We start from the raw sequence: 26,108 nt of genomic DNA, 5'->3' as shown, positions 1-26,108 counted from the left end.
TCTCAAACACTGGAAACATGCCAAACCAAACTCTTGACTGCAGAAATCAAGGTTCTAATATAAAATGCCTGAATGAGCGTGTAAAGAGAAGAAAAGTTTGTCTATTCTAAAACAGAGGCCTGGGTTCAACCATACCTCAGGTTGCCAGTGAAGCCGAGCTGTTTGAGCTGTAGGATGGTTTCCTGCAACAGTGCCTTATAGGCTTGTTCCTATCTCACCTAGAATTATGACTGGTCATGAGCTGTTGGTCCAGGTCTGGTTTGTAAGAGTATACTTGAAACCATAATGAAGTTCAACAATGGAATATAATTGAGAAAGCTCTGTGTTGCCAAAGGGGCTGATAATCAAATGTTAATTTGAAAGTCAAGGGGGATTTGACAATGTACTGTGATCTACTACTTCTAGAATTGTTTGCAGAAATAATGGACATTTTGCACAACGGTCTATATGCACACCTTCCTCATTTTCAAAATCTCAGATGACAAAATCATGATTTTTGCAGTTCCACGCACACTTTTCGTTTTAATCTCTATTTCTTCCCATCATCCCAAGCCTCTCTCACTAGTCGGGTCAAGTGTGAGCCGAACTCTTACGCATACTCCTCTTGGGATCTATGGCCTTGTTGCAGAGTGTGCATGAATTATTAAACACCTCAGAGCTGAAGTGAGCCTTGAATTGTAGGACTACTGCCTGCCAGCCTTTGCCAGGACCTTGAGTGTCACTCCTGCCACCTCATTCCCTTTTCATCCACTGCCCTCTGTTCAGGAATCCACCACATACCCCCTCGTCCTATGGAGATACAAGCTTTGGCCTTGCAGATAACTTTAGCAAGCCAGCATGTCTCTTTCTTGTTTCCTCTGGTAAAGTTTGTTCTTATTAGCCTTAAAAGATTAAAGGCCTCCTTCCTTGAAGGTAGGTATCAAGGCTTTCTGGAGGACAAAACCACCATATGCATTTCTGTACGCAGAGATAATGCTTGTGCAGTGCTCCTACTGCAATGACACCTGCTATTTTTTAGTGGATATGTGTGTGTTCAAAGAAGCCTGTGAGACATCATGTTTTTATAATTAGCAGCAGCTATTTTAGTATGGGGGTGATGAGAAGCATCTAGCTCCCGTCTCCTTCAATTACAACACGTATTCTTGTTCTTGGCGATTGTGTTTTGCGATTTACTAAGTAACGATGCGAATGTTTGTAAATAAGTACAGTAATTGTACAGGTATCAAAACTTGTTTAATTCCTAACCTACCAACAATGTTTCATGCCTGCTGTCGGTTTTTTTTACAGCCCCATTTTCAATGTGATCAGCCCAGTAAAATCTTTACAGATCTTTTGACCTATTTGGACAGAAAATACGCCAGGAAAGAGTGACCTAAATCAAGCTTTCTTCAGCGTAGTTCTAAAACATCTGCTCATGAGACAAAGTCGGAACCCACTTTTCGAAGTTCCGTTCGTTTAATAGGTTTTTCAGTTTTCAATATATAAGCAGAAACCAGTCGAAGGAGAGATTCTAATTATGTAGAATGTTTTCACTTTTGAAATGATACTGCGTAATTGCTCCTAAGTGTTCAGCTGCGCAGCACACAGCTTTATATACATTCATCATGAAAAATTAGAAGCTGGGACTCGGTTTTTCCGTAGTGTAAGAAAGCCCATGACTACTACTGAATGAACTGAACACAGGGAGGGGAAATAATGGCAGGGGGAGGAAAAGGAAACGGAGCTCAGTAAAAATGAAATGAAAACAAAAACAGGAGGAAACTACGAGAGCTGCTGCCGACAACACTTTCGCCTCTCGCTGGTGCTGTCCCAGTCAACTCCACGGCCAGCAACTTCTCCGTCCACCAGAGCACTGCCCGTCCAGCTCTCCACTCACAATCCGGTGGAGGAATTCCGTCAAACGCGCAGGAACCGTGCTCCAAGTCCACCCGAGGGCTGCAACCTCATTAAAAAGACGGCGCGCTGCCTCTTTAGTTTATAACGCGTGACGTGCTTCTTTAACAGTCCGCGCATCCTGTTAACGGACAGACTGGCGAGCGAGAAGGAGCCCCAGTCCTAGCGCTATCAAAATATTCATTTTCCTCTGATACCTCAAACCAGACTTCCTTCCACTGTATATATACTTCTGAAGCACCGGGGGTATCGACACGCTATACAACCGGCAGCCTCTTCGGCACGAACATGCAAACAAACCCTGCAGAGTGAGCGCACAAAGTAGCCGTGCAGTTGATGCGTTACACGCTGGTGGCGAAGGATCTGCACTTTCTCTTTCATCAAACGCTAAAATCACTGCACCTCCTAAAGAGCCGAAATGCAGTCAGACACATTCTATCGCCTCAGTTCTCCTAATTTAATTGCCTTTGTCTTAGCTTGTACCTACAGGCTACAGTGATGTCAAATGAATAAACAGATCCTTGCGCCACCAACTGTATCAAATTTTACTGAACTGCTATCTCATTTATATTTCTATAGATTCTGCTAACTAGCTTCATAATGACCACATAAATATTGGTTTGACAGGGTTCTAAGATATATTACATTTATTGCACTCACATCACATGCAGTATTTCTTGGACAATTTTTAAAGGGATAAAAAATAAACTAGCATACCATTCTCTGAACCTAACAGACTTTGCCCCAGACACACTTACTGCCCGATGCGTTTCATGAAATCTAGCTGGGAAAAAAAAAATCACTTTCACACACACGCGCGAATGCGAGAAACACGATTCGTAAATGCACATTCACGTACCTTTTTCTCCTTAATTGTCCAAGACTGAAACTCAGATGGCAAACCAGGCGTGATATTATCCTGTTCAGATGGATGATGTGTCCGAAATACAGGAGTCTCTTAATACCGGCAACGCTCGTCTAATTGTAAACACATGAATGATAATGAGGTGGACAGAGGGATCTGCGGTCTTCTGTCGGTTAGGTCCCCTTGTGTTCTGCGTACGCGCAGAAATCTGTAAATCGGTGTAGCTCTCTGTATTTTCTCTCGCTTTCTCCTGTGTCAGAGGCGGCGCGGGGAGACGCGAGAGCCCTCGTTCCTGGTGCTCCCCATGGCTGAACGGCTCATTCACGTTTGCGGTGAGGAGACAGGACTGCGAGGCAGAGGCAGTGATGCTGCGGCGCTCGGCGGTCCCCTGAGACGAGAGAGAGAGAGGGGGGGGAGAGAGGGAGCGCGCACGGCGTGGAGCAGAGGTGCATACAGGCTGGACGCAAAATACGGGCCTGGATTGCTCTACTTAAAAACGATCAGCACCGGCCGCAGCGCGGACAGCGCACAACTCGCCGCGCTCCCGACTGGGCGTCAGCTGGGCGCTTCAGATAGAGAAACGGATCTGTTTCTCTTCTGACCTCTCCTCTCGTGTTGCGTGAGTTTATCACCAACCGAAAGCTATGTTTACATATTTCTGCTCTAGAGCATTACATATGCCTTTTAAATAAAAAAAACACGGGATTGTAGATACAGCACAAAACACAGCTTGTCTCTTGACTAGGCTACACTGCGCTGAAGCAGTTGCACGTTTTTTGAGTTAATTCAGGAATTGAGGACGAGCACTGATTCGAATTTGTTTTTCTGTGACATTGAAAAGGAAGGACAAGCACAAGGTAAGAGTTTGTAGAGATATACAATCGTTAATCAGAGCATTTTCAGTAATTCCCTTTTTGGCAAAAAAGCTTTTTGTTTGAAAACATGAATGAAATAAAACGAGACTATATTTACAGATACCTAGATGGCTTATTGTATGCACACCATAAAACAGAGTAGCCCAAAACATTGTGTACGTCTCAAAAGAGGGGATTAGCGTGCTATTTGGTATATGGCGAGAAGGAAAAATCACGTGTTACCTTACATTCACAAACACTTTTATTTCGAACCTATAACAATTTAAAACGTTTTGGTGGTTGTCCGGAAGGCGATCCTACATAACTGCGCCGATAAACCTGCGCTCAAAATGAGTTTGCAAAGAACGTCGCTGAACGAACAAACGTATGATAACGATTTGTGTCTCCAGAGACTTCCTTCAAGTCAGCCTGATATCAGAGAACAGAAATGAAACCTAAATACACGACAAATTAAAGCAGAAGAACTTTAAAGTGTTAAAGCTGAAGAAGAGCCGTGTGTGTATGGGACTCGCTGCGTTCAGGCTCTGGGTTCAAGTGGTGGTTCTGACAGTCTGTGGCATCCTGACCCACTTAATTCATTTCCCCCGATCTTAGAGAAGCAAAGCGAGCTTCGTGTGCCCGAGACCGCCGCAGTTATCCCCAAGGGCAGCTGAACTCAAAGATTCTGCAACTCGCTTTGGATAAGATGGCCTGCTTAACAACTCATTCCTGTTGAGCAGAAACTGTCTTGAAAATTTAGCAAGTATTTTTTTCTCCAGGTTCTCCTCGTTTTCCACATTTTCTACATATTTGATTGTACGGTCAACTGATAACAAGGTGAACGGGGGGAAATGCAACTTCATTTTTCCCCGATTTCGTTTGAAAATCAATAAGACTGGACAGGCTACAGTAGCTCATGTGAGTGAAGTGCCATCAGAATAATTTCCGAAGTATTTTATGTACTTCGGAAAGCCCCGTGAAATAATGGTTTCAGTACCAGTAAGGTAATAGCTAGTTATTCGGACGTCTCTTGTATGAAACAAAAGCATTTTAATGAATCAGTTTGGAAAGAAGGCATTACCCACTGCACTAGGTGACGCCAAGGGAGTCAACAGACAATGATTTTAACCCGGGACCGTCCGAAGTGCTTAACTACCCTGATAGCCTGATGAACATAATGTCTGCTTATTTTTCTGCTTGCATATATATAGGATTCAGAAGTGGGGTTATCTACAGTACCTGATAGATTAATAATAAAAACGAACGCAGGAACATGTGGTATTGTAAACCAGACGAAGGATTATACGTCTGGATGAGACCCAGCAGCCAACATATTCATAAAAAGCTTGGCTTTAATGCCGAATATGGAAGCTGAAGCCGTGTTTAACACTCGCCTTGTGTCTGAAACCGGCGTCGAATTGTCAGCCTGGTGATCCATATTGAATTTATCACAGGTTGCAACCAATATAATTTAATCCCCCCCTCACCTAAAAAAAAAGTAAAAATACGTTTATGGAAACTATTTGAAGTACTGACAAAAGTAACATCCTGCTTCTGAAAAAAAAAGCCAACAGTTTTACGCACTACAAAAGAAAATACTGTCCAACCTGATCCTGGATTCGTTAAACAACGACTTTTAGTTTTTGACGAAAACATATCGCTTGAAAGAAGGGCTTGGAACGGTTTCAAACTCTCAAATGAATTCTACCTGTCCATTTTCTGACTGCTTTATCCAATTCAGGTTTGCGGGAGAGCTGGAGCCTATCAACGTGTGTAAAGCAACGTGCGTAAAGCAGGACACACCCCGGACGGAACGCCAGTCCATCAGGGCATATACAGACACACCTGCGGCCAATGCACCTACCAGTATATCTTTTGACCTTGCTGTCCTAAATATTGTGTATTAAAATACAAATACTACGTTCAATCCAATACAGAGCCTGTCTTTAAGATAGCGGCGCTGAACTTGATAGCTGAATAATACCGTATAAACTAACGCAGGGAGATGCGATATTATAAAGCAGTGGTAGGGGGGTTATTCATCTGGATACGACCCAGATGCACAACAAATCCAGTTCAGATCCAGTTCACAAAAAAATCTAATTTGTGGTGATTTGATTTATTGAATTTGGCAGATCACTAGGCAGTCAGAAATAGTGCACGTTTTGTATTTCAGACTAGCACGCCAATACATGCCTTAGTATACAGCTGAGACTCAGGAAATCATTTTAATTATTTATAAGAACATAAAAATCTAAGAAACATCATAAACATGAAGCAGCCATTCGGCTTATCTTGCTAAGAAGGAAAATGATACCGTAAAGTTTTTCTCACAGGACACGAGAACCAGATTGATTACCATAGTACTCTTACTTTAAATGAAAACGTCTTGTTCTTAAATCCCAGAGATTCACCAGTTGAGGCTCTTGAAGTGGTAAAGACTAGGCACAAAGACAGTTGGCTGTTTGGGGGTGTTTCTTTGTTAAGAAGGAGAACAGAGGTGGGTTCCTACAGTATGTTGTGCTGTCAAGGAAAATCCGTCGTACCTTTGCTTAAAAAAAAATAATATACATATATATCAGGAAGACATCAAATGTCTATTGAAAGTTTTTGTTTTCTTCTGTGTGGCAACCTCAATTTAACCTTGAAGGAGCTCAATTTGGACTCCGCGTCACCCACGTTCAATCTAGGTCGCTTTCTTCTCGTTCGGCGCCGGAATCTCATCTCGGAGCCACAGAACTCCATTGAAATGACCTCGAGGGTCTGCTGGGAAATTCGATGTTCCGCTTGATCTCGCTCTCGTGCAGGTGTCATTTCCTCAGCGCGGCTCACAAGCAGGGGAGCCCCCTGGTCCAGAGTCTGTGTACTGCACCGCCGCGGCTCCTGGTCGATCGGCGCTGAAGGCTTTTCACTGTCCATCTGTTGGCTCGCATAGCTCTAAGGATGTCTTTATTTTTCTGCTTCCCCTTTCTTTAAAAAAAAAACTAGCTTTTCACATACTGAATTCTGCAAGTGCATGACTGACTGTTACTAAGGCGCTACATGACTTTGAAATGAGACCGAGCTGACGGGATCACAAACAGCAAAGAAGTAGCCTACACAAGCAGTTCAGAGCATGAAAGGAATAAATGAATGAATTAGAGGATGCGATCGTTAGAAATAGCTCCCCTGTACGTGGCTGGGTTCGTTTAAAGCGCGACTCACGACAGGATTATTCCGGCTGGGGTTGTTTTTACCTCTGGCTACTGATTCCCCTCTGAAGTGCCGCCCGAGAGCCGGTGAGCGTCCTTCAGCCGCTCTGAAGAGCCGAAGGCGGCGGCCTTTTATTCTTCGCCCCCTCGAAGACCCTTCGCTAGGTCTGAAGCCCGAATTGATCCATTTTCAAGTGCTCTTTTGCAAGTTTTGCTCGGCGGTTTAATTTTTTTTTCCCATTTATCACCAGGTATGGAAATGTACAAGAGTTCGGTTTATGGGCTTAAACCTGGCGACAGAGAACGAGAATGAAAATACATTTTCGTGTTTCAGAATGTTTCCGCGTCCTTGAAATCCTATCGTGTCTTGATGGAGGCGCAGACCGTCCTAAAGTTAACATAATGTTGGGTCATGTACTGACTATGGACACTGTCAACCCGTCATGAACACGGGGGTCTCCAGCGAGCAGGAAGGTGAGCACGTGGGTGAAGACTGGTGGTGGTGGAGGGGATCCCCATTACCTGTAAAGCGCTTTGAGTGGAGTGTCCAGAAAAAAGCGCTATATAAGTGTAAGCAATTATTATTATTATTATTATAAGACTGAAAAGTGGGGGCCTCCAATGACGTCATCACTCCTGGAAGGAATGCAACTTATTTGCACTTTTATGCAAAGAGTACTGGGAATGCGTAACCCCTTGACTCCTCAAGAAGCAGATGGATGACATATTTTGACGCCGATCTTCCACCAGCCCTTGGAAGATCAAGACAGACTGGATGATTTTTTTTTTTTGATTGGAAGAAATATGTACTGTATTGTAACGCATACGGCCCACATTACAGGTTGTGCGAGCCGGCTTGCCAGTGCGGTGACATCACCGCCCTTTCCTGTGAATAGCAGGGACCACAGCTGTCGGGCTGAAGGGAGATTTTGAGTGACGCCAGAGGCCCGGGTTCAAGTCCCCAGCAGTGGGGGGGCCGACCTGAGGCGGCAGCGGCGAGGGCACAACCTCACGTGAACCCGAGAGCGCTACAGTATGTTCTGAAGTGTAGACTCACGCATTGAGAAAAGCGCCGTGTCTGTTTGAGGCGGTCTCCGGTTTGCTGGGAAAGGTGTTTTAAGTGTTACATTAGCTACAGCAGTGGTAGTATCAGCTGCCTTGCATCATGATGCAGTGAGTAATGCAAACCAGCGATATCAACGTGTCAACAACACTTAAAGAACAAGGAGGAAATGACAACTGTATGGGTTTATAATGACGCCCTTACCTTGATGGCGTATTTTAAATTGCCGTGGTTCAATTTTATGTTGATTTTTTTCTCTTCAATGATTTTGCTTGTTTTGTAATCCACAGTGGCTGAAAACTGTTTGAGCTGCTGTCTGGTGGGGGCGAATTTTGCCCTCATAAACAAAACACGTTCTTAAGCAGCTGAGGCATTTTCGAGGATGTGAGAATTACTCAAAAAAGATTAAATAACACTTCTCTACACATACTGACAAACTTTGTGCTGGTAGCAGAATTAAACTGCCAACTAGACGTTTCTAAACCAACGTGTAGTTTCAATGTATGCTGTGATTTGGGTATCATGAAATGTTACCCTGTAGTGTCAAACATAAAGACTGAACAGATGATTAAAAAATTGTCTTTGATTAACAACAAATATTATAATTACTGCTAACAATGAAGTAGTTCTGTATAGCTAGTCAGTCAGATCCATGGTATACAGTGGTTAGTATTACTGTCTTGCAGTGCTGGAGCCCTGGGTGCAATTCCAGACCTGAGATGTTATCTGCATGGAGTTTGTTCTCTCTGTGTTCTCCTGGGTTTCCTCCAGGTGCTCCACTTTCCTATACTGGTAGGTGATGAGCCTTCTGGAAAAATCTAACCTGGGCTGTGTGTCTGTGATGGACTGGTGTCCTGGCCAGGTCTCTGGCTCCCCCATGACCCTGAACTGGATGAAGTGGTTAGATGGACGCAGAGCTGTAAGAGAAGCAGCAATCGTAACAGATGTCGTAGTGTCTAATTTCCATGCAAGTCTTTTTAAAATTGAATTCTTCATTTAACCAGTGGACTCAATTAAAAACAGTTTCCTATTTAACATGACGACCTGCAGCTTACCCGTCATGCAACAGGGCATTGCTCGAGGAGTTTGGATAAGGTGTCTTGCTTGCGAGTTACAGGTACAGTGTTTCAGCTAAGGATTGAGCTCAGTGCTCTCTGTTCCGGATCCCAGAGTCGAAACCATTGCTTCCGTATAGTAATTATGTTTCCAACTAAACACCATGATCATGGAGTAAACACAAATGCTCTTCAATTGCCATTAGCCTTAGATTAGAAAACATGGACATGTGAATGATGTGCACTAATCAGATTTAGGAGACTGGTTATTTGTAATTGTAAGACCTCCTGCTATGGGATTTAGTCGGTAAGGCAGCCAGCATCCTGCTTGCCACATCTGATCTGGAAACATGTGTCCTGACAGCTCCAAGGATTGTTTCATCTATCATTCCATTGCTGGAGGCAGAATATTCTATCCTAAAGATAAATAGTGCCAGCAAAGTATTGCCATTCCACAATCATATATTAATTAATAAAGGGGGAAAGTCAAGGGCAGTAAATTCCCAACTATATTTCCATCTTCTGTTTGGAATCTGCGGTGCCCTTCTTACCTTTTCTGTAACAGCCACGAGCCAAGAAAAACTGACCAGAGAAAAGACGTCTGAACCCGAGAAACTGCTGACATTCTCGCAATCAAATTTGCTTCCCACCACAGGCACTTATCGGTACTTTTACGAGTCTGCTTCTCACATAAGTGCAACTAGATTTTGCAAATGCCTCAAATTTGAGTGTCAAAACAAAACCTGGTTCATTGTGAATACAGAGATGATGTGCTGTGTAAATCTGTAGGGGGAACAGTGTTCAAATCTTCAAGAAAAGCAAGCACACCCAGTTTGTGAACGCTTGGGCTGTTGTCTTCTTTAGTGTCGCACATGTACCACTAAATGGACACAGATGACTAATTTGTCTGTGACATACAGGCCGTTTTCCAGAATATTTGTATTAAAAGTCCATCAATTTGAAGAAGAAAACCCCATTGAATACACAGAGGGCTCTTCTATCTGGGGTCGGAGCGGTGGCTCTGTGGCTAAGGATCTGTGCCTGTGACTGCAAGGTTGCTGGTTCAAATCATGCAGCTGGCAGAGGACTCCTACTTGGTTGGGCCCCTGAGCAAGGCCCTTAACCCCAACTGCTCCAGGGGTGCTGCACAATGGCTGACCCTGTGCTCTGACCCCAAGCTTCTCTTCCTGTCTGTGTCTCATGGAGAGCAAGGTGTGGTATGTGAAAAGATGAATTCCTAATGCAAGAAATTGTATAGGGCTAATAAAGCAACATTATCATTATCAGAGGGCTTTTCTATCTCTCAGTATAAATGTAGCACACATGCACACATACAGTACACATCCTGTGTGTGAGTGCAATTTGTATTTGTTTTTTTTTTAAATAGTACCATTAACCAAACGATTTACTGAGTATCAGCCTCCACTTCTAACTCCTTAGCCTGCTTCTGATGGCTGAATGTATTTATGGAACCAAGCTGACACCTGGATTCTGGGTTATCCTTTATAATAGGGAGCTCCCTAGGGGAGCTGAGATGAGACTGTGATCGATAAATCTCAGGTACTGTACATTGCTGCTCCAGCAGATATCTTACCCACTGCTGCAACTTCCAGAACTAATTGCAGTTATTTCTTTATTACCATCCCACATACACAAGAAGATGGAACCCACAACTGAAAAGCTTTCATTTTTAAATTTTCAACTGCTTAAGAACGTTTTTTTTAAGTTTTTATTGCTCATATGCTTTTAAGTATGTATATACAATGGATCAGCCATTGCTTTTAATATTGTATGAATCTCTTTGTGAATCCAAAAGCTGTAAATCTAATTTCATGCAGATGCAGAGGCAATTTCAAACCCCTCAGAGGCAAATTATCTTTAAGCACCTGCCTTGTCACAGCCTGCAGATATTGTTCTTAAGGTCAGGTTAGACATGGTTGTTTTGTGTGTTTTTAAATTGAAAACTGTGGTATTAAATTGGGTTAAATACAGGCACATACTGTATATGCTCCACATAAAATGCACAATTTCTGGTGACATCAATATTACATTTTTCAACTGGGCAGTGAGTTTTATCTAAACCAATTATATACATAAAGCAGGCCAAAGACAAAAAATATGTTATTGGTGATGTTTGCACCAAGTTTGAAAAAGCAGATCCATGGTAAGTACAGTGGTTTCCAGCACTGGTCCTGGAGAAAAACTGTTATCTCTACTTTTTGCTTCTACTGAGTTCATAAACACAGGCTAATTGACTTCATTTTTCTGTTCAGCACATATTTATAAATTGGCTTTCAGCTCTGATATTGTCAAATAGGATTATTAATTGGTATCATCCCTGTACCAACTTCTAATTTATTGGTATCAACCCTGTGCTAATTTCTGAGTTTCAGAACTGCCATCATTAATATGTGCTGCCTGAAATGTACCGTACTGGACATCTGCAGAAAAAAAACACTCATTGTGGGGATGTCTCTGAAATTGTCATGGTAAATTGATAAATCAGTAAGAAGTCATGGAAACAATGCCCTTGAAGTTGGGTATTTCTGACAGGACTGACCGAAGATGAAGCAATACCTAAACAAACAAGCAGATCAATTACATGTCCAATTTCCACTGGCGATGCAGAGCTCAGCTGGAATGAAAACATTGTGTCTGCTGGTTCCTCCAAGACCAGAGTTGGAAGCCACTTGGTTTGGAGGATTAATGGATAATTACACCATGTGCACAGTGAGAGTCAAAGGTGCACTGTTATAACACCACAATAGGAACTTCTTGTTTAATATGTCCTGACTCTCCTCTGCCGCCTCTTGAAATACATAAGGGGATTTGATCCATCAACCTCATGCTTTTTATTTGGCCTTCTACTGTATATTGCTGTGCAGTCTCTTGATACAACAAGAATATCAGGACTCCCAGGGGCCACACATGGTCCGTGTTCAAATGGTTGTTGGTCTGGGAGAGGGCAATGCTATTGGCTACCTCAATCCTCAATCAGAGACACACACTTGGCTGAGCCGCACCAGTGCTGAGAGAGTGGTAGAAGGCAGGGGTATCCTGCTCTTGCCAAGCAGCAGAGACGCCTGCGATTGGCTGATGCCAACCAGCTAGCAGTGATGTCAGTGACTCTGCTGAAGGGCTCTGTGGAGCGCTTATTTTGTTTGATGACGAATGTCTCAGATGATTGAGCAGTGCATGTGCAGATCCTCCCTCTCGTACACAAGAACAGTTACAAACAAGAAGTGTGAAACAGAAAAGGATCGGTGGTTCCAACAATCAGAAAAAAAGATAATGCAGTAATACAGTTTCAGTCTAGGTACAGTTGTGTAGATATTAAAATACAAAATCAGATGCATCTTGGATGAAAACCCTGGACTGACTCCAGGACACAATTGGGATTCACAATGCTGTCTCGCGTCTGCTGAAATTTATGCATATTATAAGTGAAAACGTATATAATTAAAATTCTTTCAACAGCTTGTCATGTATTCTGGAAGAGGGAGCATTTTCTTTGCAGTCCAGGGATAAACAAGAAGGTTCACTTCTTGGTTCACAAGAAGTGCTTAAGGATACAATTAAATCAGAAAGAAAGTTCAATCAGCAAATCTTGTGAGTGGTCAAAAATTATTTATGCATTTATACAGTGAATTTCAATCCATCAAAAGAACAGTAGCTGGACATCTACTAATTTGAGCTTTTTTAAAAAAAGATCTATTCTTATTAATTCTTGCCAGAGCTTCCCTGATTTAGCAATATGTATCATCAGAAATGAAATCTGGTGTGTCTTTCCTTGTTGATGAGGTGTACAGTAGGTGTTTGTATTGTTGCTCACATTCTCATCACTGAAGGACAAAGAAGTTCAAGCACTTATGAAGCAGTGCTGGGGTTGTGGTGCTGTCCAGCGGGATTCACTGAGTAGAAGCAGGAGATAGATGGGAGGGAGAAGGGTGGAGGGAAAAGAATGACAAGACGAGAAGAAAAACATTAAAGGTTACAAACAGCAGGAGGGGAGTGTCCTGTTTTCTGAAGTTTGATAGCCAGTATTTGGACACCATCATCAGCAAAAAAGCATGTGGTGTGGGAAATACTATGCTACCATGACTTTCAGGGGAAAGGGCAGCAGAACAGAAAGATGAGGAACACACAGGCAGGGAGATGACGAATCAAAATCTTCAGCTACTTGTCTATCCAATCATCCACTTCTCTTCTCTGCATTTTACACATACTCCACACTTATATTCATGTTGCTTTTCAGTAGGGCTGCATCTCAGTTGTGGAAGTGGCACACCTCCTATATGTAAAGCATTTTGTGTGACACTAATGCGAAAGGTAGTATTGTACATAATGTTCTGCAGTGTGGGTTATTTTCAGCTGATGCTAGATTTGCCTGCAAGCTTGTTTGTAATCAAACCCAGGTCTCGGGGGACTAAAAGGGCTACAGAGGTAAACGCATTAACCTGCTGGGCCAACTTGTTCTCTTATTCCGATTGATTTCATATATAGAGGGAAAGATGCACAGAGTATTGATTTTGTGAAGAGTTGGATATGGTCTCTCCTTGGTAGATCCTAATTTAAACCCAGCACGTCAGGAAACACTGTGCTGCAATGCACCGACAGGGTGTGAAGAGACTGCTGTACCACACATTTGGAGGGATGAATGGAATAATACAACACTTAATCAACTTATCGTCCTTGCAAAATACGCATTGCAATAGTTTAATGGGAGATGCTGGACTGGCTTTATACTGGAATTCTTTTCTGTTGTGACACATTCCTTGGTAGCATTCTGATTCTGTGATCTTGTGTGTTTTCGCACCTGTAAGAGGTAGAGGATTTTTTTGCCTATAATCAGACCTAGTCAGTGAGGTATTGTGTCTCACTCTGCAAGCCATTTCAACACCTTCAGAGGGGGTTATTTTCCTATTCATAAATCATTCATAAGCAAGCTTGAGATCCAAATAGAGCACGTAGAACGTGGAATCAATCTTCAATCAACTGAGGTAGATGAAATGTTTCTTCAGTTGTTTGATGTTTCTTGGAAACATTCTGAAAAGACCTTTAAAGCTTTGTTAAATTCCTCGACCCACTAACTAAATCTGAAGCCAAGAAACAGGAACTTTGGATGAAAGTAGCAGCGGAATCTCAGCAGCAATATAGAAATAATTCCTTGTGTTTATGTCATACTTTTCAACCTGAAGAAGTGCTGAAAATATACAGTAGGAAGAGTTCCACATATTCCTCCATTGAAGTACAGCTCTCATCTGGACAGTGTAAGGAAACCTTAACATTTAATATGAGCAGACTCACTACCCAGCAGGGCAGGTAGAGAAGTAAGAAAATACATCAGTTAAATTCACAGGGAATTTTAGAGAGGTAAGATCAGAGTGGAACTTAGTCAGGACAGTGAGGTCCACATCCCTATTCTGCAGAGCAATATGCCTGGATTTTTAATAACCAAGTATTCAGGATCTCAGGTCCCCATCTAATCCAAAAGCACAGCACCTCCCCCATCTGTGTGTTCCCAGTCATCATTCCAAAGCCCTTGTTTGGAAACTGTCACCTAGAGGGAAGAGTGCCACCTACTGGTACAAAGATTCAGTAGCAGCCTGGTCTCCCATCCTCCTCTTGGCCAGGCCATGCTTACTTTACCTAAGATCTAACAGCAAGGCGTTAAATCTGCTGTCACAGTTACACCTAACATAGGCCATATCTGCTGAACCACACATTCGCCACATATCAGACTCCAGGCAGACATCGACTAATTAGTTTAGAGCAAACAGCTTCTGGGAGTCCTAATTAATTTACACTTCAGTAGACACAGGTGCTGAATGGCATAGCAAGTCATTATTGTATTGGTTTTAAATGGAGTTTCAGAGTACAGTGTAGTCCCCTTGACCATGGCCAGGAGTATATTAAACCCATGACTGGCATTAATGAATAGAAGAGATAGGCAATCTCCTAGGACAGAGTTTAACAACAATGTACAATATGTACTGAACTCAACCACTGCGGAAAAGCTTGTTTTTTAAATATTAGCAGAATAGGCATATACAGTAAGGCAGCGAAATACCATTGTTGGAAATAGGGACAGCTGTGTATGTTCCATATGTTTCCTGACTTGGATAATGCCTGGTCATGATGATACTCCAGGTAAAGGCTTGGTCTGGAAGTATTTAAATTCTATTAAACTTATAATAGAAACCCATTTTTGCAGCCAAATTAAGAGATAAAAAATCTTTTATCATGTTGTTTTCACAAGACAGTGTGCATAAAGCCTGTACTTTTTGCTGTTTGTCTGTAGGTTGTATGGTCTACATTTCCCTCTCATGCAACATGACCAGTCACAGACTGTTTCTAAAATAGCTTAGTCTTCTAGACCACCATTAAAGCCAATGAGACTACTTTCTTTTATGTTAAATTTGTTACAGTGCACTAGCAAGACGTCATTTAATGTGCTTCAGGAGGTACTGTCCTCCAGATTGCTCGTACTGTACTGTCCTATGTTCTGAACACTCAGTCATTAAAGAGCACATGGCATGTTTTAACAATGGTCTTCATTCTGTATCTCTGGATGTGCTCAAAGTAACCTACCTATTTCCCCTTAATTCATTCGTTCAAATAATTTCTAACTTTTCCACCTTACCTGCCATGTAAGCAGGGTGGCAGGTACAGAATGGCTATAAAACATCACCCAGGAGGGAGCTAAACCTCTGTGGATTAACCGAACTCCTTCCATAACTAAAATGATTTAGGAATTCCTTTGGATGAAAAATGCTACACAGATATTTCTATCCACCCATTTTCTAACTGCTTTATCCCATTCGGAATTATGGAGGAGTCGAAGCATATCCAGGCAAGCGAAAGGTGCAAGGCAGGATACACCCTGGACAGTCCATTGCAGGGCTCATACAGACACAAAGACTCACACACACTTCCAGCAGGGCCAATTTTCCCAGAAGCCAGTTAACCTATTCGTACTGTAGGTCCTTGGATTGTGGAAGGAGGATAATGGCTGAACTCCAGGGTAAAGGCTTGTTCTGTAAGTATTAAAATTCCACTAAGATGTTTGAATGGAAACCCATTTTTTGTAGCCAAATTTAAAAACCACAGCACCCAGAGGAAACTCATGTGAACACAAGGAGAATGTACAAACTCCATGCCAGGCACCCCAGGAACTGAGTCCTGGGCCCCAGCAATGCAAGGCAGTAATGTTAACATCTGCACCACCATTCATTCATGCGTGCTAACAGCTACTGTACAGCTTGAGTATGAATTTCGTATGTGCAGATTTTCTTTTGGGGTGACGTTTTTGTATTTTGCTCGGGAAGTGAAATGCTCCTGATTAAACCGGACTCTTCTGTATGCAGTGCTTTAGCTGAAAAAGGCAAAACATCCCAAGGCAAAACATCATATTCCCATTGTCCACAAACATTTATTAAAAAAAAAGTTACATGTGATTCATTTGGAACTTTATTTCATTTTTCTTGGTGGTATGCAGATGATCGCTTTAATATTTAAAATTGAGAAGAATGCAATTTCACGGCTGCCTTTAATAGGGAAAACTAATATGTTTCTTGACATGGTGCTAGTGGCTAAAGTGAATTGGAGAAATGACCTTTGTTCCAAACTAGCCAAATGTTGCTTAACTTGCACATTTTGTGTATGACTGCTATAAAAATTATTTCCAACTCTAGACAGTGTTGAAAATATATTCCACCCTTCCCCTGTCTTGTAAATGTCCATATGGCAGGCTGCATGTTGGTGGAGTGGTCCTTAGTGCTGTCTTGCAACAGTGGAGCTACAGTAGGGGTTCAACTCCTGGGGTGGTATCTGCATGGAATTTTTATGTGCTCCCTGTATTTGTGTAGACTTTCTCCAGATATTCTGGTTTCTTCCTGCAGTCCAAAGACATGCGGGTAGGTTAATTGGTTTATGGATAAACTGGCCCTGGTGTGAGATGTGTGCGTGTCTGTGTGTGTCCTGTGATGGACAGTCATCTGGTTCTGCCTTACTCTTGTTGCTTGCCAGGATAGGCTCTGGCTCCTCTGCAGCTCTGCACTGGATAAAGAGGTAAGAAAATGCATGGATTTATGGAATACTTTCAGTATGAGTTGCAACTGAGCCTCCCATTCTGTTTTCTTAATCTGAGTTTACTGTTCCTTTGAGTCACCCACATTCTAACCACTATCAGCTCATTCTCACAAAACCTCCCAGGGAAGTAATGATTTGATAAGATTTGCATTATCCTTTTGTTGGTTGTTAAGTATGTATTGATTTTATTGAAACACTTCCAACAGCATGTTAGAAAATAAGCCTATTCTGCTAAACTGTTAACTTTGTATTTAAGATATTTAATAAGTATAAATGCAAACCCATTAAAATGATAAAACAATGTCTTCTAGCTATAGTAGCTACGTACCTTTCTCCTTGATTTTAGACATATGGCTGTATGGGGGAAAGGATAGCAGAGGTGACAATGATTGAGGGAGTGGGCATGTCTGTATTTTATAAAATCAGATTGCCAGTGTTTCAAGTTCTGTATCGCCTCAGAACAATGGATATTCAGTTAGAAAATAAAAAATATAAGAAAAACAAAACTTCAAGCAGACAATGTCTTACTTAAGATTCGAGAGAGCCTGCCTGAAAGTGAAATGAGCTCTGAAAGTACTTGATGAACTGCCTCACGGCCTTGTCTGACCTATTTCCTTATTTCAGCTCCCAGTTTCATGTTCCTCGTGCTCTGTGGCCTGTTTAAGCACATGCTTATCTTACGTTTGTGAGGGCTCGCCAACAGACTGACAGTCTAAAGCTCCATAAATTAAAACCCACTAGGCTTTCTGAGGTTCTGCTGATGTATCAGTTGTCAAGTGACTTTGCTGGTTCTTTGTTTTGTGCTTGTGAGAAATTAGAGGAAATTTAAAATAAGGACTCTTCAGTATGATTTAAAACATGAGTAGGCCTACATAAAGATTCAGATCACTTCCGGTTTAAACTCCACTTGTAGAGTTTGGACACCACAATGATGGCACTCAATATAGATTCTGCCCAGCTGGGGACCTAAAATTTGTGATCCACAGCCCGAGGCAAACCCTACAGATCACTGGGGCAGTACAGAAACTGCTGACAAAAGATCTGAGCATAACTGAAGCTCCATGTTCAACAATTATATAGTTAGCGAGCAGAACTGATGTGTGAGAGCTCATCCATCTATCCATTTTTTAATTGGTTTATCCACTTCAGGGTCGCAGGGGAACTGGAGTCTATCTTGCCAAGCAGCAGGTGCATGGCAAGATACACATTGGATGAGACACCAGTCCGTCACAGGGCACACACAGGCACAAACACAAGCACACTCACATCAATGCCAATTTTTGCAGAAGCCAGTTAACCTACCAGTAACTCTGCACTGTGGGAGGAAGCCCACACAAACACAGGAAGAACATGCAAACTCAGAAGCAGATAGCACCCCAGAGTCAAAATGGAAACCAGCCTCCTAGTGCTGTGAGGCAGCAAAACTTCTCATGGTTTTCAAACTTTGTGTTTGGCGGGTGTCACTCTGACACAGACAGGAAGAACTGTAAAACCACTAAATATTTCAATTCTTGTTAACACTGTGCACATAAACTAGAATGGTAGTGTCTTAGGTGTTTGGGATATGAAGGTGTTACCTAAAGCCAATTGCCTAAAACAATAGAAAAGACCAGGGACAGGCCTTTAGCCCTATAGTTTTCAAATGCTGGTTTTGGCAGTCACCCCCAATTGTAATTGCACAGTTAAAAGATTGTACAGAAAAGAAGTCCTTCTCTCTTCCCAAGGAGATCTTCATCTGTCGCAGCACTTGTTGGATTGGATTTGCCCATCCCTGAAACAGCCTTTTCAATTCAGTTCAGCTTTTTGTGCAGTGAACATATTTTTGACAGAACTACTGTAGGCTTCAGTTTTAAATTGCTTTCAGTCTGTAAACACTCTATACTATTGTAATAATATTATGTCAGTAAGAATTGAGGACTAAAGCAAAGTGCAGATGTAGTACTTCAGCTGTTGAACTTCTGAAAAAGTATCCACTGATACATTGTTATAACTTTATGCTTCAGAAAAAAAAACAACATTTTCACTCCCTTGCTTGACAAAACCTTCAGTTTACTTAAGAGTTTTAATGATATAAGACACTCAAATGCTTCGATCATGTGTAGCTAATTTGAAGCGAATATCAAATTAATGTTACTCAGCCCTGCCCCTCAGTTTCTCTTTCTCTGACAAGAATAATCGGTGTCTCTTGTCTGTAAAGCTGATGGTCTCCAGGAATTGCTCCCAAACGCCTGTTACCCTCAAATCCTGGATCTGAAACCTGGCATTTTAAAATCAGCACTCCTGTCGACTGTCAGGAATCTTAAGGAAGAAGATCAAATTAGCCTGTCTTCTATCGACAAGCTGCTCATTTCAGTCGGAATTTAATACAAGCTGTATTCTGGATTTAATAAGCTCGCTGTCAGTTAACATGAGCCGAGAGGGGAAAAAAATGCCTCTCTTTAGAGAACCCATTAGGTATTCTGGCTAAATGTCAATGCCTGAGTTCGCTTCTGCAGCATTGTCAAAGTGCATACCTTCCCAGGATATAAAATGCACTATTCATATTCTCTGCCTTTTTTTTGTGCAATGAAGCTGTAAAGGAGTTTACAGTGAGGCAGAATTTTGTTGCTGAGAATGATAATTTTCCTGTGCAAGAGAACTTAAAATGGGCTACCACTCGGAGTCTAATTAAAGTACCATCGACATTTTGAGACAGATTAGAGGTAATATAATAATTAGCTATTTAAGAAAGAATGAAAGAATCGGTGATGTTGTGCTGCTAACTGGAAGACTTTCTGGTATTAATATTTGACTTACTTCTGAAACAGGGGTACAATTAGCTTGTTATTGTGGTCTCACTTCCAAGAGGCTATCCAGTATGCATTTATTTGTTGGTATCTTATCTATTCGACTTGTGCAGCCAATTCCTAGAGAATCACAATTTCAAAATTTCAATGACATGGCAGGGCAGGATGTTCAAGACCACCACAAACCTACAGTACCTGTGAAAAAGGCCTAATCTCTTGTACTGTAGCTTTCTTTTGTGTTCTTGGAATATAAACTGTTCAGATACCCAATGACAGAGCAATGCCTTTTGATGTAGTGAGTTTGAGAGACTGTTGAGCCATTGTAGCCTTTGTCCATGGCTCAATTCATTGATCTGGCTCCACATGCTATAGACTGATTCGATTCTGTGTTTTAAAATTCCAGTTCTTTCCAAACTTTGTATGCTTTCCAAACAGAACTAGATTGATCTGAGGAAGAGGGTCCAAAAGGTCAGCTTAACAAACCTGAACACAGGAACACTAACAGTAGGAAGAGAAAAGCCCTCTGGGCTGGAGTAAAGAGGTCGACTGCGTTCTTACAAGAGTCAAAATACAAAGTCAGAAATACAAGAGAAAAATCATTATTCTTTTCTTTAAACCCTAAGTACTTCCCCACAAATCAAGATACACATCTTGACACAGTGCCAACTCTTAACACTTGTGAATTTTAATCTAACACTGCAGTAAAGCTGAGGATACTGTGTTCAGTAGGGTGTGACAGTTTTATATGGCTGGAGATGGACTATTTTAAGGCTTGCTTGGGTGTAAGTAAACAAGAATATACAATTATCTTTCACAGGTTTTTTTTCCCCGTTTCTTATTTTATACCAGATTGCTATAAATTGCTCTCAATCAACACCTTTCCTGAGGAAGGATGCTCAGTGTTTTCAGCTCATTTAGCTAATTATCACCCCCAGTGTTGCACTTCATAAACTGCAGTGTTTTATTCTTAGAGTTGCTGCAGCAGCTCCTTTCCTGCTGTTAAAACCACAAGAAGAGCTTTCTATTTCCAGACAAAAGGGCAAAATCGCACTGGTTTCTGGAATAAAAACAAATTGTAGGAGTATTCAAAGTGAATTATTCTACTGGCCTTCTGCTTGAATGTATCTTTCAAATATATGGTCTACAAATGAATACATTCTCAAAGAGGAGAACATGTGTTTATTTTTCATAAGGACACAAGTGTCACGATTGTAGCCCCCCCCCTTAAGGGCGCTCCGGCTCTTGACTCCTGAGTTGATTTTGTGCACCTGCCCCCTGTTCCAGCCTCCTATCCAGCCCACCTTAAAAGCCAGATGCTCACTCTGTTCCGGGCTCTGCATTGGTTCCTGCACCAGGCAAGTCCGGGACCTTTAGCGCCTGGTCCCGTACCCCCCTTTTTCCCCTCCGACCCTCCACCGGATCCCGCTCCGGTTTTTAATCCCGTTTGTTTTCATCTCGGATGGACCGCCCGGCTCTGGACATTTGCCTCGTCCTGGATTTCCCTTTGGACAGTTTGCCTTGGATTCACCCCCCAGAACACCAGCGCACCATGGACACGCCCCCTGTTTTCATTCCTGGCCCCTGCATGCTTTTTTCCCCGTGTTTTCCTCACTCTTCCCAGGATCATGTAGTCTGCATTGGGCCCTGAAAGAACGCTTTTGTTACATGAAGAAAATAAGAGGTGATGCATTTAGAACTGCAATCAATGAAGCGTTATGGGTGTCTAGAAAAACTTATGGGCGTCTGCAACAAGCCACCCAGACATGTTTTTGAATCCAATCATCTGGAATTCTTCCAGAAATGGTTGGATGAGATAAGTAAGGTTCTTCCCTAAAGCCTCCTCTCAGTGCTAACTTCTTTGATGTTCTAATGCTCTTAGTTTTATCCATGTAATACATGCTATCAGGACCACATGCCTGACATGATAACACTTCACAGTTTATTCCGTAGACATCAACTGTTATGTAACTGAAGCTATTCACCTGCTGTGTGTGACAGATTAACCTCTCAGTGTGCACTGACAGTAGGGCCGTCCCTAGAGGGCACTCTAGAGGTGGCTTCAAGAGCAATCTGTTGTAGTCTGTCTGCTGTTCACTAATAAAACACTTGGAATGTTATAATATTCATGTGAATTTTGTATTGACATATTTAAGTATGTTTCACATTCGGGAGCTTAGTTTGGAGATGAATTTTGAACATGCAGCATGCATGTGTATAGAGAGGTGATAGGAGCTGGTTTTGTTACAATAAGTAACTTTACAATATCTTTACAATAAATCTTGGATCCTTAGACTTGGAATAAAACTTGGAAATGGAAATGGACATATAATTCTGCAGACATCAGTGTAACAATCAGTTCTTTCCGGACCCTATGCGGATGACACAATCCAGAATCGTGAGGAAACACTAGGAAAAAGTCATGCAGGAGTACAGGGATGAAAACAGGGGGGCGTGTCCAAAGTGGGCTGGTGCACGGGGGAGGTGTGGCCGAGGCAAACAATCCAAACGTAATCCAGAGAGGGAATCCAAAAACACACGAATAAGTCCATAGCCAGGTGATCCATCCAACAAGGCATTAAAAACATGAACCGGGTCGGAACCAGCGGACAAGGAATGGAAATTGAAACATTAACGGAACCAGGCGCTTCCAGGTCCCGGACTCGCACAATACGGAAATCAGATGCAGAGGCCGGATGAACGTCAGCGCCTGGCTTTTAAGGTGGACTGGGAACATGGGTCAGGTGCACAGAATTAAATCCAAAGTGAAAGAGCTAGAGCGCCCTTAAGGAGGAGGGACTACAATCGTGACAATCAGGAGCATACATCTTCCACATAGTCTCCTTTTCTTCTCATCTCATTTTGCAACCTTTCTTGTGTTCTTGGGATGTTCTTTGATTCTCAACCCTCCATTAACTCATTTTTGAGCTTTGTAAGCAGGATATGAAATCAATTAAATGTTGTTCTGCTTCCGAAAGTTGCAATACAGTACCTCTCTTGAGGTATGATCACAAAGGCACAGCACACCAAGATGCTGACGCAAATTGAGCAGGTTTTATTTTCTACAGACCCCCTCACACACAGAAACTCATGGGCCAGCGTGTATTATCTGGTCTCTATACGCATGCCCTCAATGCATCTGAACACTGGACTGTAACTGCACAAATGCAACAACCAAAGATAACATCCAATCCATCCAATACATGGAAGGTACATCAAATACCTCTGTTGATGTTTACCATTGTAAAGATGAAGTAAAACCTAGTAATGATGCTGAGAGATCACAGTAAACCACAGACAGACACAGGAAGCCAAAACTCTGTATTTTACCCTTTGGAAATGAAGCATTATTGCAAAAGGCTGTGATTGTCTGGCCAAAGACAACCCATGATTTTGAATTTACAGCCTTCAGTCATGATCATTGTAATCACCCTGTACAAATGTAGCAAGAATAGTGACCTTACTTTTCTCTGCTTGAACTGTTGTACTTCACATCCAGAATCCAGAACAAGGTTTTAAGAGCATGAGCTTTAATCTGCGTAACTCCATTAACTTTCTGTATGTCCATGTCAGATCATTTATGGACCTGTCAGCTAACGGAGACACACTGTACTGAACCTACCTAAGACTTAAACTAGGCACAAACAATGTCAGCTAGGGAGCTATTGTTTCTCCAGGGTGCATGATAATTGAATTCCCTTTTTTTTAGATATTTCAATTTAGCAGGCACAGGTGACTATGATGAATATAGGGCACTGACTTTTAACTGGAGAAGAGCTGAAGCTAAGATTCAAAGTACAGTTTTTAAATGTAGATTGTGAGAAATACAGGTATCTGGATCAGCGCCTTCAAGAGATGTGAGCGTCCTTCACAGTGCAGTTCTCTTATCTCCATCTGATGTGGTCCCCTCAGGTGTTAACAGTAGTAGCTGGTTTGGGTTATTTAAAATTCACACAGGTGTTATTAATACCAGTACCAAAGACACACATTTTCATTAATTCACACACTACAGAGGAAAGGAGTCACCATACCTACTGTACTGTATATAAAACGTAATACTTGCATAAACATGCTTCCTATGCCTAAGGTTTTGCACATACAGTACTTTGCTATTCCATTATTCCATTCACAGTTTTATTAGACTTTACCTTACCTCTCTGTTGTCCAGTGATTCCACTTCAGCACTACTCTTTACCCTGCTTTTACTAGGCTATATTGCAGTACATTTTCAAAAGGCACAGACACACCCAAAAGTAAAATCTACAAAGACAACACATATTTTCAGTAGAGTTCAAGCACAGAACAAACTCCATAGAAACCACCTTGAAATGAACAGACTATCAGACTTTCAGACTTCACTGCAGACTTTCAGTGAAGTACTGTACAGCTCTCTTGGCTAAATGAGGGGAAGAACCAGCAAACTGAGTCAGGCATGTCCTCAGGACAGTGTACTTATTTTTAGCTAGTTCTTAAAACACACTGGCCTTATTTTCACAACATGTTTTGACAAGCTCTCACAAAAATTGTACTGTATTGACCAGAAATGCTCACAACAGTGCATAAGGACCACTCCCACATTGCTACTTAAAAACAATCCTACTGTATGGGCCATAGTCATTGGCTTTAAATGTTCATATCATGTGTAGTTTACTTTGATTATTTTTAAGAACAGAAAAGAGCAGAAGAGAGAATTTTTCCCATCTTATTTGCCTGTTCATGCTTATCCAGATATCCACAACTTTGTGAGAATTTTTTTGGGTGTTTCACTACCAAATCTAAATTAATTCCCTGGATTGACCTCGTCTATATCTCTTAGTATTTTGTATAGTTAAATCAGATGTCTTAGTCTCCATTGTTCTAGAGTGTTTTAAAGACATTTTGTTCCCTTAACTTATCTGTATGTCAGATTAACTTGTACCCTATTACAATATTGGGTCACTTTTTTCATTTTATTCTCTATGCAAAGCATCTCAAAGCTTCAAATTAACTTTATTTATATATATTTTAATTGTCTGTATAGACCAGGAAGGCTCCCTGTGGAACATCACTGCTTACACTTCCCCAGTTAGAAGTTGTACCTCTTAAGATGACAATCTGTTTCCTGTTTGTTAATATCACGTTACACATGGAGACATAATTGTTGTCCTGGTCTTCTGCTCATGTTTCTGGTGAGCGAGACAGATGTTCTGATGACTTGCTATTACAGGAAGAGTAGATTCTGGAAAGGATTCGAGAATCTGAAAGGCCTCTTTGGGGAAAGCCAGTAACTGCCAAGCGGTGATCTGAACACCACTGGTCAAACTGGATAGTGCAGCAGCAGTGTTCCTGTGTTTCATACTTTCTCGTATTTAGTCTCATGAATCTGGTCAGAGGTTTCTTTCTGCACCTGAAAGTTCATTGTAGAGTTAGGATAGCAAAGAATCCTACAGTAACTGTGATGCTTTCACAGCATAGGGCAATGAAGCACAGTGGGAGCATAGTGTTGCTTTGTATTTATGATGATATTATGGTAAAATAATGGTAAGCATAGCACATTCACTGATTCCACTTTTTGTCTTGTTTCTTTACGCACACTTCTACTCCTCAACAATGTTTAGCTGTGCACTCTTCTTTATTTTTCTTTTCTGAAACTTTATTAGGATTGCTGAAACAGTGCATGAGGCTGTCAGGCTAAAGAAGTTATAATAATGAATACAGCAGAATCCACACAATGGAAAATAAAGAAACAGCCAGGCAAAACAGGTAAGGTACTGTATAAACCTAAACCTTTACTTTATTTAAAAAACACAATCTACAGAAGACACATCCTTATTACTGCATAGCACTTATTACTGAAAAACACTTAACAGAGCACTCCAGTCTAATCAAGAACAAATGACTTCATTCAAGATTAATTCCTTGGACATGCATGCAAAGGATTAACTGTGACATGCACGACTGGAAACATGTTCAGTCTCTGATTTGATATACATGTGTTTGCAAAATTCATTTGACCCATTTACTAATTAGGAGCGTGGATTTTAATTTGTCATTAGAGTACATGTTAATGTTTTTTTCTTTTTTGTCAACAACATGAGTTTGTTAATGCAGAAGGAAATTAAGTGGAACTGTCTTGGCAATGATTCTGATTGAGGGAAAAAAGGGGAGAGAATAGCACTGATTACTATTTGGATCCCAGAGGTTAAATGCATGTGATCTCAAGTGATGTGTTTAATAGTGGCAAAGCAAGGCAGGACAGACATCTAGTGAGTGAATCACTGGGGATTGGGTAGACATGGTTTTAATGAAATAAGTCAAATCATTCCACCTTAAT

The 26,108-nt window shown here is 41.6% G+C and overlaps 1 protein-coding gene and 1 long non-coding RNA gene across 5 annotated transcripts in view; one reads left to right on the top strand and one right to left on the bottom strand.

Annotated features, from left to right (window-relative positions):
• The window catches only part of LOC148648018 (disks large-associated protein 4-like), a 252,800-nt gene extending 249,642 nt beyond the window's left edge, over positions 1–3,158 (bottom strand). For 3 of the 4 annotated variants that reach the window (XM_088608348.1, XM_088608352.1, XM_088608351.1), the window contains exon 1: positions 2,753–3,154. The gene's annotated coding sequence lies outside the window, so the exon portion shown is untranslated. Of the gene's footprint in view, positions 1–2,752 lie in introns of all 4 variants that reach the window. The other variant, XM_088608349.1, reaches the window with a different exon arrangement.
• A 20-nt stretch (positions 3,159–3,178) lies between these two features.
• The window catches only part of LOC148648017 (uncharacterized), a 43,167-nt gene continuing 20,237 nt past the window's right edge, over positions 3,179–26,108 (top strand). The window contains exon 1 of the long non-coding RNA XR_015926819.1: positions 3,179–3,615. This is a non-coding gene — a long non-coding RNA (uncharacterized LOC148648017). The remainder of the gene's footprint in view (positions 3,616–26,108) is intronic.

Source organism: Lepisosteus platostomus, chromosome 15, assembly GCF_059453375.1.
Source record: "Lepisosteus platostomus isolate fLepPlt1 chromosome 15, fLepPlt1.hap1, whole genome shotgun sequence".
Lineage (NCBI taxonomy): Eukaryota > Metazoa > Chordata > Actinopteri > Semionotiformes > Lepisosteidae > Lepisosteus > Lepisosteus platostomus.
The sequence above is the reverse complement of the archived record's forward strand: the minus strand, read 5'-3'. Positions and strand labels throughout refer to the sequence as shown.